Genomic DNA, 17,979 nt, shown 5'->3' on the forward strand with positions numbered 1-17,979 from the left:
TATCCGTCGGGTACCCACGGGTAAAAAATCAAGTCTGTATTCGACCCGTAATAAAATCGGATCGGGTATGAGTAAGACCCATGGATGAAATTTCGTGCCTGAACCCGTATCCGATGGGTCGAATATCCGACGGATATCCGAACCCGCGGGTAAAATTGCCATCCCTTTGTAATCGTGTCGCGCATGCTGGATGCCCGGCCTCACTACTCCTACGTGTGAAGCGGGCGAGCGCATGAGACACAAGACAAGACAAGACAAGACGAGACGAGAGCGTGCATGTCACTGCCATGGGGACATATTCTGTGCACAAGGGGCTGCTGGTGCACAAATGCACAAATCAAATTCTAGCCTTCCATTTTTATCCAACGGTAGCGGCAAAAAATGCAAAAGACCCCTTCCACGGCTCCACGCCTCCCTTCCTTCCCCCTGCAGTTTTACGAAACACCCCCCGCAAAAGCTTTCTTCCGGTCTTCCCCACTGGCTGACCACGCAGCCCACTGACCACATCGCATCGCCGACCGTCGACCGCCGCCCACCACCCTCCTGGCCTCTGGCACGTTGTCCCTCCCTCGTGCGCTCCCACCACCCCCCTCCTCCCCGTACTCGGTACTCCTCCGATGGCGGTGGCTTTGGCAGGGATGACGACGACCACGGTCGCGAGTGGAGTGGCGGCGACGACCACCATCACCGCAGCCCGCGGGGAGACGATGTTACTTGTTAGTGTTGCCATGGGTTATATTCTAGTGAGAAAATAGAAACATCACTGTTTACTTATATTTTGTTTAATCTCAGAAATAATTTTACACCTAGCTGTCTAGTTCTTGACTTCTCATACGCATCGTAGAGGTGTATATTTAGGCCGGGTCTAGTGGGCTGATCCGAAGTACGAAAAAACATGACATAAGCACTGCATGGTCCAAACCGACCGTAAATTATGTATGGGGCTAGGTATGAATCGAGATCGCGGTCCACAGGCAGACATGAGCCATTTATGGAGGCACGAAATGACCTATTTACAAGCACGAAGAGACCAATATTTATTTGATCATCCTACTTCTAATATGGAAATCATCCTCTCCAATTTACCTAATCGTATATTTAATTATGGAGATGAGGTGTCAACCACCCATTATTTTGGTGTTCTTTGTATTTTTAATTATAAAACTTGAAATATTAATATCTACTAAATGATACGTGTGTTTTGAATTTCGGGCTTTATTGTAAATTCGGTTTCTATGTGAATTCGGGCTTTGATATGAATTTTGGATCCCGTACAAATTTTAGGCCAGAATTTAAATTTCAGGCCACCCAAAATAAATCTGACACGTTTAACCAATAATAACATACCGAGCCACAGACTAAGGCCCTGTTTCAATCCCGTGAGATAAACTTTAGCAGCTTTTTTTTAGCCACTTTTAGCCATTTGTAATCTAAACATGAGAGCTAATGGTGATAATTGAAACTAAATTTTAGCACTTCAATTCATATAGCTAAAGTTTAGCCGGAAGCTAAAGTTTATCCCGTGAGATTGAAACGGGGCCTAAGCCCATCGACTGGCTGATCGTAACAATTACGGTCACCCAAAAATAAAATGGTGCCGAATCTTTTCGAGTTTGACCGGGCCGGACGTCACGTACCCAATATACACCTATAACGCACTGCCCCTGTTCCCCTTCCCACTCACCGGCTCCACGGCCACGCCCCACCTTCCACGGCCACGGCGGCGAGGACGAACGGGAGTGCGGCGGCGAGGCTCCGGTTTGAGGTGATTGCTCTGTCGATCTTTCTCTCTCTCTCTCTCTGGGTGCTTGCCTGGTAGGGTGCTAAATCACAGCGGTCGTGGTTTTGGGAGGGTTTTGTTGCTTCTGTGACTGAGGACGAATACCGGCGACACGGGAGGTGGGGGCGCGACGGCGGCGACTTGCTGCCGGTCGAGCACGGGGCTGGCCTCCTGTAGGCGAACCTTCTAGTGTTTCCGTATTCTAGCCGTTGAGTGACGATGCCCGAGGTGGTCGCCCAACCGGCGGCATGCGGCCGGCGGCGGCGTGGCGGTGCCGTGAGGTCAAGGTGGCGGCCGCGGAGGAGACAGGACGGCGCGATCGGCGGTGCTAGTGCATTTAGCGTTTTCAGGGTCGGGGATATGGGGCCGATCGACGGTGAGCGTGGAAGGGGAATACAGCAGCCAGACGTAGCAGCAGCCATCTGTGGAGGGTGCGCCGTGGTAGCAGGTAGTGGTGGCAGAGGCCGGAGGCCAGTCATCGGCTGCAGTGTCGGAGCGTGACGTGAAATCAAGAGGGGGCGACGAACGATTTGGCTTCTGGATGTAGAATCGGAGATAGATCGAAGCGCGTGGCGGCGTGTTTCCGTTTGTGAAAATATAGGAGTGCTGTATGGTCGATGGCGTGCGCGACGGTGGAGCAGCACGGCGTAGTGGCGGGAGGAGGCCGTGGCCGCGCCAACCATTCACTTGGGACTGTCGTGCAAGCTGCCCATCCCTGCGCTCTTGCTGAAGTCCTGTGTTGCAGCTGCTCAGCTGTATGCTTGTGACGAGCATGTGGTGCTGGGGGCCGGCGGGGCACATAATTTCAAGCAAGCAGATGAGGATCTACAACCAGGAGGGTGTATCCATCCATGAATTCTAGTCCAACACCCGAGCATTTAACCAAACTAGCACCTTTGATTTCATCCTGTGTCTGGCACGATTCGTGCTCTGGATCGTGTTCGTCTTCCCTAACAACAGCTGGGTCCGGTGAGCTGAGGTTTGGGTTTGGGGGTTTTCACCAGAGGTTGCACAGGATTAGAGTGGTGGTAGAAGACAACCAACCGATAGGAAAGGTCGGGGCGCGTGGAGGTGTTACACCAAGACGAGTAGCATGGTCAGGCCTGGGCCGGCATAAACTGAGACCCTGTTCAAAATTCTAAAATGGGGCCTATCACTATAATCACTCGTCAAATACATAATTTTATATAGAGCAATTTGTTTACAATTTTACGGACATAGAAAAGATGAATAGGAAAAATATAAAATTAATGAACTTTATAAAAGAGCATTAAGATTCTTTCCGAATAATAGAATTAAATTAAAAATTTTATATTATGTTCTGACAGGCAACAACCTATTGACGTTGGCGACTAGAGTAGTTGTATGGTAACCACAAGGATCGGGTGATAGGGCCTCTCCATCACTTCCTCGGCATCACTGCCGAACGTCGGCCTCAGGGTCTCTTCCTGCACCAGCGTCTGTACGCCATCGACATTCTGGAACGGGCTGGCATGTCCGACTGCAAGCCCTGCTCCACGCCTGTTGACACCCAGACGAAGCTCTCTGAGGACGACGGCCCCCCGGTCGTCGACGCGACATCTTACCGGAGCTTGACAGGCGCACTCCAGCACCTCACCTTCTCTCGGCCCGACATCGTCTACGCCGTTCAGCAGGTGTGCCTTCATATGCACACACCACGGGAGCCCCACCTCACCGCTCTCAAGCGGATTCTGCGCTACCTCCGGGGCTTACTCGACTACGGCCTCCTCCTCCGACCATCCTCGACGTCGGATCTTGTGGTCTACACCGACGTTGACTGGGTCGGCTGCCTCGAAACGCGTCGGTCCACCTCCGGCTATGCCGTGTTCCTGGGCGCCAACCTCGTCTCTTGGGCCGCCAAGCGGCAGCCCGTCATCTCCCGCTCCAGCGCTGATGCTGAGTACCGCGCTGTGGCCAACGGCGTGGCCGAGGCTTCCTGGATGCGCTAGCTCCTCCACGAGCTCTACAGCCCCCTCCAGCGCGCCACCCTAGTCTACTGCGACAACGTCAGCCGTCTACCTCTCCACTAATCCCGTGCAGCATCAGCGCACGAAGCATGTGGAGATCGACCTGTATTTCGTCCGGGAGCGTGTCGCCGCAGGCGACGTTCGGGTCCTCAGCGTCCCTACAACACTGCAGTTCGCCGACATCTTCACCAAGGGGCTACCATCTAGTGTATTCCTAGACTTTCGGTCCAGTCTCAACATCTGTACATGATAGAGTTGTGACTGCGGGGGGGGGGGGGGGTGTTAGATACCCGTCCCTTGTAATGGGCCTGGCCCAGTTGTTTGGTCTATTAATACACTGCCCACCCTATTCTAGGGTTAGGGTTTTCACTATTCTACAAAACATCATATCCAACCGCACCAACGTGGGGTTACTCTGCCCATTCGACCAAGTGTATTTGCGACCCACTAGGGGTAATTCTAGGAGAGCCAGATCATCTTTCCACCTCCTGAACCTGCCCATCATGGCCCTATCCAGGTTGGGCTTTTTTCTATCCTCATTGCTCAAGACCATGTTGAAATCACCAACCGCCAACCACGGACCCGAGCAGTGAGTTCTAATAGTTCTGAGATCTTGAAGAAAGTGATTTTTTTCCTGGTTGCCTTGGGGGGCATAGACACAAGATAACCACCAAGACGATCCATCTTCCAGACAGAAGTTAACCGAAACACAATGATCATTCACTCTAGAGCTATGAGAGATAATATTATTCTTCCATGCCATAAGAATGCCTCCATTCGCCCCAACCGAAGGTGAGAAGACAAAATTATCAAAATCTGATCCCAAGAGATGGAGCACAAACAGCCTGGAAATATCCGGCATTTTGGTTTCTTGAATGCAAATGACATCAGCCTTAACATTTTCTACCAAACAGCGAACCGCGTCCTACCTGGCCGAGCCATTCAGGCCCCTCACGTTCCAACAGAGATTTTTTTACGGATCCATTGGGAAACAATTTAAACACAACCAACAAAATACACATAAAAGATCAAACCGACAGAGATGCTACCACACTCTGCAGGTCCTCTGGGATGGACCAATCGGAAAGAGTCGCCAAAGCTTTAAGTTGCAGATCAGAAAGCCATTTGTTGAAGACCTTGGCATAATACTCAAGAATGTTGGAGGACAACAACTCAACCTGTTCTGACCTCAGGAGACCAAGCTCCTTTGTAATTCCAAATTTGCCTTTATTGACATATTTAGGAGTTGACACACTCTCCACCCCAACCCCTGCGACACGCCTGCTGCGGTGAGGGAGGGCACTACAAGTAGGGGGGTCTGGGGCGACGCTTCCTCTTCTGCGGCACACCAAGGATAGAATCGACGGGCTTTGACATCCTATCAGCGAAGCACTAATAAAGCACATGAAGAAAAAATCATCTAAATTGTGTTGTCAAATTGGATCCCTCCCGGTCTGAGCTCATCTCAACAGACCATGAAGTTTAGATTTGCACATATAACCATATACATGACACAACTTCTAGACAATGATTTCACATACAGAAAAGAGCATGCTTACATCCAGTCAGATTTTGACTACTGTGTTGTACGTTAATCTCTCTGTTTGAGTAAAGGGCACTGTTTAGATAATCTTTGTTAAAAGAAAAGGCGTTCACCAAGAGCACATGAGGATTCATAAGTCGAACATGTTTACTCAATCTTTATTTCTTTGTTTCAATCTCACTAATTCGTGGATTTATGCATGATCATATTGCACATATATATATATCTGGTCCCGTCCTCGTGAGCCAGCAAAGACTGATCGTTCGCTTTCGACCCGGCCGAGTCCACTACGTGATGCTTGACGCCGCACCGGGACAATCCTCGTCGTGGACCACGGAACACCACGTTTTGTAGCGTTCTGGATCTTTCCCCAAGCGAGTCATGAGTTAACGGGATCACGGCTAGGCAGCACACCACCATCGTTTCTAGTGGCTGGGCAGGCCAGAGGTTGATGAAGGAGTGTGACAGCTCGCAATAGCATAATTGCATAAATATGCGTCCGGAGACATAGATGCCTGTCCATGATGGATCGAACTAGCGTTAGGACATTCTACTGCAACTTAATCAATTAACTGAATACAATTTCTTATTGTCAGTTCTCGATTTGTTGTAAAACTGTAAAATCAAGTACTTACTGATCCTAACACTAAAGTATTTAGCATTAAAAAACAACAAATACAGTCATATATTCAATGAAAGCAGACAATATGTTTTCTAGGGCTACCAAGTCAGCAAACTAAATCAAGTTAAGCAGCAAAACTGATATGAGAGAACTCTTTCATGTTAAGATTTAGCCGTTAAAACCATCAAAAACAGGATCACATGACAATAATCGCTAAGGCAAATTTTGCACACATTACTTGCCATTAAGCAAGACTCAACTGATGGTTACATCAAAAGGTTAAGATAAGCCAGCACATACAGAAGACAACATCAACAACTATTCTCAGAGCCTCAAGATCACTAGGTTCATCCGGCAAAAGTACATCTTGAAATCAGATAACAACATCAACAACTATTCATAGAGACTCAGGATCATCGGGTTCATCCAGTAAAAGTACATCCTTAAATCCAAGTTCTGGAACTGGTACTGGTTTGTGCCTGGTCGCCCTCTCCAGCTCAGCCAACTCCTCATTGCTAAGTATCATTATGCTATATGACCTTATAAACAACAGCTCCCTTCTAGATCCTATCACATTGTCTAGTGTGTCAAGTACTCTCAGTTCATTTGATCCAGACATTCTGACTTTGATTTCTTGGAAATATGCTGGAGCGGCATTACTCAAAGCTGTCAGCGGCCTTTCTTGTCATAGTGCCAGCAAGTGTCGTTAACAGTGATCTCAGTCATGAAGTAGGAGCCAGTGGCTACAATCAATCTCAGATGAATTCTCGTCATCCCGAATTCTCTGTCCCACAACAAGGTATATGGATCTGAATCGAAATGGCTTTGCAAATATCACGATTACTTTTAGAAGATATGTTATCGCTCGATCATTATCATTCTTATTAAGTAACCTTTCCCTGGTATCCTAGTTGCGGTCTTCAAACCTGGCGAGCACACCAATCATATCTTGCAAAACAACCATAGGTCTGAGAGTTGTTTGTGAACTTTTAGATGAATGTATTAGCTTGTGTAACCGATATATAACAACATGTGTATACGACAACAACTCTAGATAAAGACAGCGACAGATCCAAGAATGGATTAATGAGAGTAGGGGGACTAAATTTTTTTAAACTAGACTAAGATAAACCTAAATGATATAATTTATTATATCAATGAAAAGCAAAAGTATTGAAAAGAATGAATTTTACTTTATATGGCTCTCATTAATATATTGTGTTTTGTTAGAATTATCTTTTTATTAATTAGAAAATTATCCATCTTATCCCTATAAGGACTTGTTCGGTTAGGGTTGGATTGAGAGGGATTGAAGGGAATTCAATCCCCTTCTATACAAATTTAAATAGGAGGGGATTTAATCCCCTCCAATCCCCCTTAAACCCCTTTAAACCGAACAAGCCCTGAATATAAAAATTAATTTTATCAACAATACTAATAAATAATTGGTGAAATAGACTATAAAATTGATGAACGTAGCAGTTAAATAATAAACGGTAGCTAACAGGTTTAGGCACGATTGAAGAAACAAAATTAATTTACAGCAGTCAAGTAGGCAAGGACCATGCAACATAATTTTATCAACAATCCATTCTATCGTCTAGCATGCGAGCTGCTGACTAGTTTTAGGCGGCTCGCTGCTATGGGGTATTCCTTGCTGGCTAGGTCTAGCTTGGAAAATAAATGTTCTACTTCATCAAATAGCTCTACACTTCATAAAAACAGTGTGTGTGAGTGATGTGGCTGTGTGGAGGAGGTGCTGGTTGTGTTAACACGCACCTCCGAACTCTTTCAGAAATTGCATTCAGAACACTGTGTATGAAACACATAAAACTAAAGCAGGCTAAACAACAGACTTTAATAAGCAACAAGCTTTAATGCCTTATCAAACAAAAATAAGTTGTAGTGTAACACAGTACATGTCACCATGTACAGAGCTGAAGTCTAAACTGACACAATTGTCTTGAATCTCATTCGAAAGTTTAGCAAGCTTAGAACGGGTGGGTCACATATTGCAGCACCAGACCAAGGTCACGAGTGCCACAGTTGACAACCATACCACCTTATTTACCCCGCTCGGATGATAAGTAGTCATTAGTTCCTCTTTCCTCAGTCATGAAGCAGGAGTTGGTGGCTTCAATCAGGGCTCGTTTGGTAGAGCTCCGCTCCATGATTCTCTAGCTCCGAGAGCTGATTCTCTAATAGAGTGATTGTTAGTGATTCTCTATCGGAAGTGAATCTATTTGACGAAAACATTTTGGCAAATAGGTTGTGAAGTGATTCCTGAGGGGTTAAAGAGTGGGGAGCGAGTTGGGGGTGGTGGGAAGCAGGTTTTTTTGGCTCCCACTTTCTAGTACAAAATAGAGACTAGATTCACTCCACTCTCACCATAAAGCAGTTCAGATTTTTATCGTTTGGCTCGGCAGGAGTGGTTCTCGTTGGGAGCGGAGCTCTGAGAGCTCTGCCAAACGCCTCCTTAACCTCAGATGAATTCTCGTCATCTCGAATACTCTGTCTCACAGCAAGGTATATGGATCTGAATCGAAATGCCTCTACAAATATCACGATTGCATTCAGAATAGATGTTATCGTTTCATCATTATCATTTTTATCAAGTAACCTTCCTCTGGTATCACGATTGCGGTATTCAAACCTAGCGAGCACATCAATCATATCTTGCAGCACAGTCATACCTCCGGGAGTTGTCTGGTAACTATTGAATGAATGTATTAGCTTGTGTAACAGATATATTATAACATGTGTACACGGCAACAACTATAGATAAAGATAGTGACATATCCAAGAATGAATTAACGAAAGGAGGGGCTAAATTTTTTTAGACTGGACTAAGATAAAGCTAAATCATATAATTCATATATCAATGAAAAACAAGAACATTTAAAATAACAAATTTTGCTTTATACAACTCTCATTAGTATAAAGTGTTTTGTTAGAATTATTTTTTATTAATTAGAAAACTATACATCATATCTCAATAAATATTGGAGAGAGAGGAGATTGCAGTCTCTTATTGGAGAGAGGAGATGACGGTCTCTTCGGCTCCTCGCCCTTTCGCCTCCCCCTCCCTCCTCCGCACCGGCGCCCGCCCTCTTCCCTTGTCTTCCCCTGTGACGCCGGGTCCCCCCTCCTTGTCTCCTCTGGCTCGCCCGTTCACCTCGTCTGGCCGCTCCAAAGCTCAGCGTTGGGTTGCGGCGAGCCCCTCCTCTTCAACGGCGATTCCTGGAGAGGTCGCTGGTCCAGTTCCGTAGCGAACGTTGAAGATGGTGGCTCGTGCAGACTCGTCTAGGCAGGCATCGCGACCTTCTCTAGACGCGGAGGGCTGGGTTGTGGTTCAGTCTCGTCGCCACCGGCGCGGCCCTCTACCTCACCGTCGATCGATCCCTCAAGATCTCTGGGGTAGGTGTTTCAACTATCTGGCGTCCTCCCATAGGGCGGTGGAGTGCTGATGCCCGGTGCTGCTTCGCCTGCAGGTCGTTGGGGGCATCGTGCTGCTAGGTGCCCGGTTCGTCTTACCCCAGCGAGCTCCAACCATAAGGTTCCTGTGTCTGTGTGGGATCGTCTTGGACCATTGCTGACCAAAGTCTGTATGCCCAAGGTTCGACCGGAATTGGTGTGGCGTGAGGTCTCCTCTCATGGCGCGACGTTCGAAAGGTCGGGGCCACCGGGCGGTCGCAAGGCAGTGCCAAAAAGCGTCGCCACTGCACGCGGGGCATAAGGCCTAAGGTTCCCTCCGCACCGGCAGCGGGTGCACCTGTCCAAAGTCCTCTTTCACCGAAGTCGGTTGAGGTGTAAGCCACCCCCAGCTCCTGGAAGAGGTTGCTACGGATTTTCCTCATGGTTGTGTTCTCGAGCGGTCTGAGGCGCTTGTCAGAGAGGAATTCAGACTCCAACACTGTGCTTTGTTCGTTGTGGTCACTGGTTCGCGACCTCAGTGAATGCTCTTGCAGCGGTGGCAGCAGCTGGGTTCGGTTTGCTGGAGAACTCCTCATTACATCGTTCTTTCCAGGAGGACATCGTGTTGATCTTTGACTCGGAGCGCATATCAAACATGGTTAACGGTGTTGTGCTCAACTCGCCTTCAGGTTCGTTCAAGTTCATCAGGTGGTCTAGGCTTGCTCATGCAGATATAGTTACGTTCCCCTCCCTTGTCATGGTTGAGTTCAGAGGGGTCTCGGTTCATGCTTAGGGTCTGATTACTGCTCAGAACCTGCTGCGAGATCACTTTGTTGAGGTGGAGCTTCATCCTGACTCTATCAACCGCCTCGATTTTTTCTGCTAGGGGTGGTTCCCGCCGGGGCTCTTGCCGATCAACCGGACGCAGAGACGGGAGTAGGAACACCTCCATGAACGACCGCTGCGGAACCCGACAAACGACCTCTCCAGGACTCGCCGCTGAAGAGGAGGGGCTCGTCGCAGCCCAGCACTGAGCCTTGGAGCGGCCAGACGGTACGAACGGGCAAGCCAGAGGAGACAAGGACGGGGGAACCCGACGCCACAGGGGAAGGGGAGGTGGTTTCCGTACCCGAAATGGGCGCCGACGAGGGGCTGGAGGGAAGGGGCGGGCACCGGTGCGGAGGAGGGGGAGGCGGAAGGGCGAGGAGCCGAAGAGACCGTCGTCTTCTCTCTCCAATAACAGACTGTCATCTTCTCTAATAAATAAAAAGATAAATCTAACAAAACAATTCATACTAATGAGTGTCATATAGAGCAAAATTTATCCTTTTGAATACTTTTGTTTTTCATTGATATAATGAATTATATCATATAAATTTATCTTAGTCCAGTCTAAAAAAATTTAGCCCCCCTCCTGCCGTTAATCCATTCTTGGATCTGCCATTTTTTTATTTAGAGTTGTTACCATGTACACATGTTACATATCTGTTACATAAACTAATACGTTCATCTAATAGTTCCCAGACAACTCTTGGAGGTATGGTTGTGCTGTAAGATATGATTGGTGTGCTTGCCAGGTTTGAAGACCGCAATCGTGATACAAGAGAAGTTATTTGATAAGAATGATAATAATTGAGCGATGACATCTCTTCTAAAAGCAATCATGATATTTGTAAAAGCATTTCAATTCAGATCCATATAGCTTGTTGTGAGGCAGAGAATTCAGGATGACGAGAATTTATCTGAGATTGATTGTAGCCACTGGCTCCTGCTTGATGATTGAGGGAGAGAGCTAGCGACTGCTTGTCATCCGAGCGGGGGCAATAAATAGGTGTGGATGTCAACTATGGCACTCGAGACCTTGGCCTGGTGCTACAATCTGTGGCCCACATGTTTTTTCAAGCTTGCTGAACTTTCGAATGAGATTTAAGATAATTGTGTCAGTTTAGACTTCAGCTCTACACATGGTGACATACTGTGCTGCACTATATCTTGTTTTTATTTGATAAGGTATTACAGTTTGTTGCTTGTTAAAGTCTGCTGCTTAGCCTGGTTTAGTTTCATGTGTCTTATACACCGTGTTCTGAATGCAATTCATGAAAGAGTTCAGAGATGCGTGTTAGCACAACCAGCACCTCCTCCACACAACACATTACTCACACACACTGTTTTTAATGAAGTGTGCAGTTGTTTGATGAAGTATAATATTTATTTCCCAAACTAGACCTAGCCAACAGGCCATAACCCATAGCAGCGAGCCGTCTAGACCTAGCCAGCATGGATAGTTGAACAAATTCTTCTGCGTGGTCCTTGCCTCTTTGTGTACTGTTAATTAATTTTGTTTCATCAATCGTGCCTAGACCTGCTAGATAGCGTTCATTATTTAACTGATAGGTTAATCAATTTTTATAGCCTCCTTCACCAATTATTTATTAGGTTTGTTGATAAAATTATTTTTTATATTAATAGGGATAGGATGAATAGTTTTTAAATTAATAAAAAGATAATTCTAACAAAACAATTTATAATAATAAGAGTTATATATAGCAAAATTTATCCTTTTCAATACTTTTGTTTTTTTATATATAATGAATTATATCATTTAGGTTTTTTTATTCTAGTCTAAAAAATTTTAGCTCCCTCCTCCCGTTAATCCATTCTTAGATTTGTCACTGTCTTTATCTAGATTTGTTGTCGTATACACAAGTTGTTACATATCTGTTACACAAGATAATACATTCATATAATAGTTCACAGACAACTTTCGGAGGTATGATTGTGCTCCAAGATATTATTGATGTGCTTGCCAGATTTGAAAACCACAATCGTGATAGCAGAGGAAAATTATTTGATAAAAATGATAATGATCGAGCGATGATATTTATTCTGAAAACAATCGTGATATTTGCAGAGTCATTTCGATTCAGATCCATATACCTTGTTGTGAGATTAAGGATTCGGGATGACGAGAATTCATCTGAGATTGATTGTAACTACTGGCTCCTGCTTCATGACTGTGGTCATTATTTACGGCACTTGATGGCACTATGCCAAGAAGGGTCGCTGTCAGGTTTGAATACTGTCGCTATAGCATATTTCTAGGAAATCAAAGTTAGAAGACCTGGATCAGATAAACTGAAAGTCCTTGGCACACTAGTCAATCCGATAGGATCTAAAGGCAGTTGTTGCTTGTAAGATCATATAACATATTGATACTTAGTAATGAGGAGCTGACTAAGCTGGAGAAGCGGCCGGACGTAATCCAGTACCAGTTCTAGAAACAGGATTTCAGGATGTAGTTTTGCCGAATGAACCCGATGATCCTGAGGTTCTGTGAATAGTTGTTAATGCTGTGTTCTGATTTCAGGATGTACTTTTGCCGGATTAACCTGGTGATCTTGAGACTGAAAATAGTTGCTGCTGCTGTGTTCTGTATGCGTTGACTTATCTTAACCTTTTGATGTAACCATTAGTTGAGTATTGCTTAATGGCAAGTAATGCGTACAAATTTGGCCGTGACAATTACTGTCATGTGATCATGTTTCTGTTGGTTTTAACGACTAAATCTTAATATGAAGTAGTTCTCTCATATCAGTTCTGCTACTTAACTTGATTTGGCTTGCTGGCTTGGTAGCCCTAGAAAACCTACTGTCTGCTTTCATTGACTGTATGACTGTACTTGTTGTTTCCTTCATGTTAAATACTTTAGTGTTAGGATCAACAAACAAGTACTTGATTTTACAGTGGTAAAACAAATCGAGAACTGACTATAAGAAGTTGTGTTCAGTTAATTAATTAAGTTGCAGTAGAATGTCCTGACGCTAGTTCGATCCATCATGCGCATCTAGCTATGTCCCCCGACGCATGTTTATGCAATTATTCTCTTGCGAGCCGTCACATCCCGCCATCAACCTCTGACCTGACCAGCCACTAGAAACGGTGGTGGTGTGCTGTCTAACCGTGATCCTGTTAACCCATGACTCGCTTGGGTCAAGATCCAGAACGCTACAAAACGTGGTGTTCCGTGGTCCACGGCGAGGATTGTCCCGCTGCGGCATCAAGCATCACGTAGTGGACTCGGCCGAGTCGAAAGCGAATGATCAGTCTTTGTTGGCTCACGGGGACGGGACCAGATTTTGAATCTGCTTGGATTCAACTATGAAATTCGAGGAAAAAACATTGTATTATATCATACTAGTAAATTGGTCACATCCTGCCCGACTCTTTCACCGATATGTTTTTATATTTTAAAAATGTTGTTTTATATATATATCTCTACTACTTATTAAGGCTGCAATAATAGTCGGTCATTCCGCGTTCTGCCCATTCCGTGTTCTGCCATTCCATTCCGATTCCCTCCTCCCCGCGCACTTCCCATTCTCATTCCCCCGTACAGCCGGCGCCTAGCTAAAATTAAAAAAATAAACATGGCCCAAGGGGATTTGAACCCACAACCTCTCAAGCAAATGCTAGCAGTAGCTACTACTACACCACATGTGTGTTTATGTCTATATCTATAACAGAAAACACATCTACTACATCTCTCCCTAAGCCCACCTGCTATCCTTGCACAATGCGTAGTATTAGATAAGTATCACCGAGATTCTTGAACTATATTTTTGGATGGAGTGAGTAGTATTTAAAGAAGAGCCTTATATGCAATTTCTTTTGTTTGAATAATATTTTCAACTTAAATTCCTTTTTTGCATGCGTGACATTTATTCTTCGTAATATCTTTTTCCATGGATCTGACTTGTGAGTCATTTTTATAAACCAACGCTAAACATGAATCCATGTTTCTTACTTGAAAACCCCGAACAAACATCATTAGCAGGAGGCACTCGCGTTGGGGTCGCTCATCGACGATAAGAAGAAACTTGGCGACTGCCAGTTCGACCTCTAGAAACAGCCTTACGTGGCCGCATCTGCCGCTATGTACGACAAGCTCTGGCGCCGCCACCGCTTGGATGTGGTGCAGAGCGGCTGCTCCGTGCTGTCCATCGTCAAGCAGGGGGACTTCATGGTCGTCGCCAACATCGGTGACTCTCGGGTTGTTCTGGGCACTGCATTCAGCGACGACGCCATCACGTCGTCCAGCTCATCGTCCACCTGAAGCCCAACCTGCCACGTAAGTCGCTACTGACTAGCCATGAATTCTTGTGCGCTGAGACGATAGCCGTTGCTGACGTTGTATGAGTGTCCTTGAACACGATGTATGTAGAGGAGTAGCGCATCCAGTGGTGCAACGGTCAGGGGTACTACCTTGCTGATGAGTCTGGGGTGCACTTCGTTTTAGCCCAGCCAAGAGTCATCAGTACTCGGTATGTCGCGCGCGTTCGATGACTACTATATCGAGGACTGTGGCGTCATCTTGGCGCCAGAGGTGACGCAGAGGAGGACCGACAACAATGACCAGTTCGTCATCCTCGCCACCGTTGGGGTAGCTTTTGTGCCGGCTTGCCTTTAATTCTCTTCGCAAACACACACTTGCCTTTTTGTTTAAGCAAAAGCGTATGGTGGTATGTGTTTGATGACTAACGATGTACGATGTAATTTCTTCCGGTATGTATGGAACGTGCTCTATAATGATGAGACCATGCAAATCGTGACATATATTGAAGTCTGCATGATACTGATGGTTGCAATGTAGTGGTGAAACAGATAGATTATAAATAACAAAATTTATGTATGGTCAGAATCACAAATTGATTATGAAACATTTTCTCATAACGGTATAAACACATTTTGTATATAAGTTATCGTAGTATACTCGTATTATATATTTCCGTTGCAACGCACGGGCATTCAGCTAGTGTACAATATAATTATGCATAAATCAATGAATTAGTGAGATTGAAACAAAGAAATAAAGATTGTGATTGACTAAACATGTTTGACTTACAAATCCTCATGTACTTTTGGTGAACGCATTTCTAAAAGTTATGTCATATATATGGTTGTATGTACAAATTTAAACTTCATGTTATGTTGAGATAATCTTAGACTAGAAAGAATCCAGTTTGACAACACAATTTAGATGGATTCGTTTTCATGTGCTTTATTAGTGCATATCACAGTATTTGTTGTATGTGTGTCTTAATGCTTTCCAAGTAATTCTTACTATACATATAATGTACAACACAATGGTTGTATGTGTCTCCATGTTGTCTGAATAGCACATATAGGTTGTGTTGTTGCTTTTGTGCTTCAGGTAGCTAGCAGGTGCTTGTGTATTTCTGGCAAACTACCTGCATGCGTTCTCCAGACAAGCTCCAGGTCCAAGGAATTGTAGGCAGCTATCAGGTGCTTCTGTGTTTCAGGCAGAAGACATGTTTATTTGACTACCATAGATATGAGGGAAAACAGTGTGATTCATGATCATGTTGGAAAAGGGGGAAAATAGAAATTGTATAATTTGTCGGAGAATAGGAAGAAGAATTGGTACAAATATAGCTGTTTTCGGATAGAAGGTGCAGCCTATATAATTTGACTCCCGAAGTGACTGGCAAACCATTAAGGAAGAATTCAGGGTTGTGTTGTATAGGTTGAGGAGGTTGTGATTAACTGAAAAATAAATGGTATGTGTACCTAAATATTCATGATGGAGGAACATATGTAAATTTAGGTGAAGAATTTTTTTGATACTAAACACGGTGTGTGTGTGTCTATGTACATATATGTGTACGAAGTGCACATGGAATTGTTTACGTATTAGCATAAGTGGACATATACATGGTGTGAGTGATGATTTGTACTTTTTTCATTGAAGATCATATTTGAAAGGAAAAAACAGTAATTGTATAATTTGTTGAAGAACATGAAGAAGAATTGGTAGAGCATACCTGTTGTTCGGATAGAAGCTGCAGGCTATGTAATTTGATTCCTGAAGATTCCAAGCAGTTAGTGACTGGCAAAAAAACAGTAGTGGAGAATTCAGGTTTATGTTATATAGGTTGAGGGGGTTTTGAATAATAAAAAAATAAATGGTGCGTGTACACAGATATTCATGGTGGAGGAACATTTACAATTTTAGAGGAAGAATCTTTTTTGACGCTAAACATGGTGTTTTTGTATCTATGTACATAAATGGGTACGGAGGAACAGAATGTAGTGTTCTAGATGGAGGACTTTATTATTTCACAATGTAAATAAACATGATATATGTGGTATGAACCTTGGATGCATTTTAAGTTAACTTGGTAGCATTCATAACATGTATGGTGAAGTTACGGTGAAGTATTTTGATCATTAAGAAATATAATGATCATAATTGTTCTCGTCAAAAGAAACTTTGGAAGAATAATATAGTTATAGAGGCATGCACAGTATGTAAATTAGTGTGTTGGTATTGAAACAAATACCTATGTAATCATATCTATTGCTATTTCGGAATAAATTCCTATGTAAGTTTAAACAATGCTTCTATTCTCTGAATATGTATTTGTGGGGATTGACTGATTTTTTTTCTGTATGTATTGAGCAACGTTTTTAGTAGATGTATGCACGTGCAAACTGTTTATATGTAAACATTCTGTGGATATTTACATAATTTAAATAAAAGATGTCTGGTGAACTGCAATTTCTTTTCTGGCATTGTGGAAAAATAGCAGCTTGTATTCTATTTATAGTAGAGACAACATTGTATTTATCGGAGAAAGGATACTTGTCTCGGCTCGGATGGAAGCTGTAGGCTGGCCAACGGATTTGGTGACGATTGGAAAGATAAAAAAAATATGAGAATTTATTGTTTGCAGATTGAGGAGAAGCAAGAATAATATTGTGATGCAGCTTGTGTTAAAATGTAGAAGTGAGCATACCTGTTGTAGTTGGAGTAGCAGTCACTGGTTGAGTGGAGATATGTTTTCGCAGCGTGCTGGCGCGAACTGCAGGATCAGTTAGAAGATTCTAACTAGGTTAGTAGTTATTGTCGATGTAATTTTATGGTCATTTATGCATATGCACAGGATCAGTTAGAAGATTCTGACAACACAACATCTTTTATTGTTAGAAGATTCTGACAACAAATCATTTGTAGATATTGTGTTAGGGAATTATACAAATCATTTGTTGTTTCAGAAGTTAATTGCATTGACAATTCAATATGCAGATATTGTGTCAGGGAATTATATAGTAGCTATTCACTAAGAAGTACATTTGCAGTACACAATGAGAAGAAGCAACGCAGTACATAATGAGAAGAAGCAACGAATATGAACTGCAGCATCAGTTAGATGACAGGTCGGTGATACTGAATATTTTCATTTTTCGAACATGTTTTGTGTTTCCTTGAAGCACTTCAATTCTGATTGGTGATCCTATGTTCGTTTGTGATATGCCGATTATACCAGAGGGATGGCCCAAACACTACCAAGCACTTTAACTAGTTGTTGCTGATGCATCGAGCTATCTCATCATCGAGCCATGCACTTTGCCTGTTTTAGTGTTTTGTATGCGTACTGATTATGCTGCTCAAAGCTTACCTCCTGTTTCGCTTCAGAATCCATGTTTAGAACTGACAGGCCCTGCGCGTGCTGTCATGATGTATGGTCGTGTGATATTTGAGGCTTCATTGTATGTGAAAGGTGCTACTAGATCTGATGACAAAGAATTGAGCCTTCTAGCTATTACTTCA

The 17,979-nt window shown here is 44.1% G+C and overlaps 1 long non-coding RNA gene across 1 annotated transcript; it reads left to right on the forward strand.

Annotated features, from left to right (window-relative positions):
• The first annotated feature begins 1,625 nt into the window (after positions 1-1,625).
• On the forward strand, positions 1,626-17,979 carry LOC109939605 (uncharacterized). Its single transcript, XR_002262123.2, has 4 exons — positions 1,626-1,765; positions 17,102-17,260; positions 17,455-17,585; positions 17,696-17,979. It is a non-coding gene; the product is annotated as an uncharacterized lncRNA (long non-coding RNA).

The sequence above is a fragment of the Zea mays genome, chromosome 5 (assembly GCF_902167145.1).
Source record: "Zea mays cultivar B73 chromosome 5, Zm-B73-REFERENCE-NAM-5.0, whole genome shotgun sequence".
Taxonomy (NCBI): Eukaryota; Viridiplantae; Streptophyta; class Magnoliopsida; order Poales; family Poaceae; genus Zea; species Zea mays.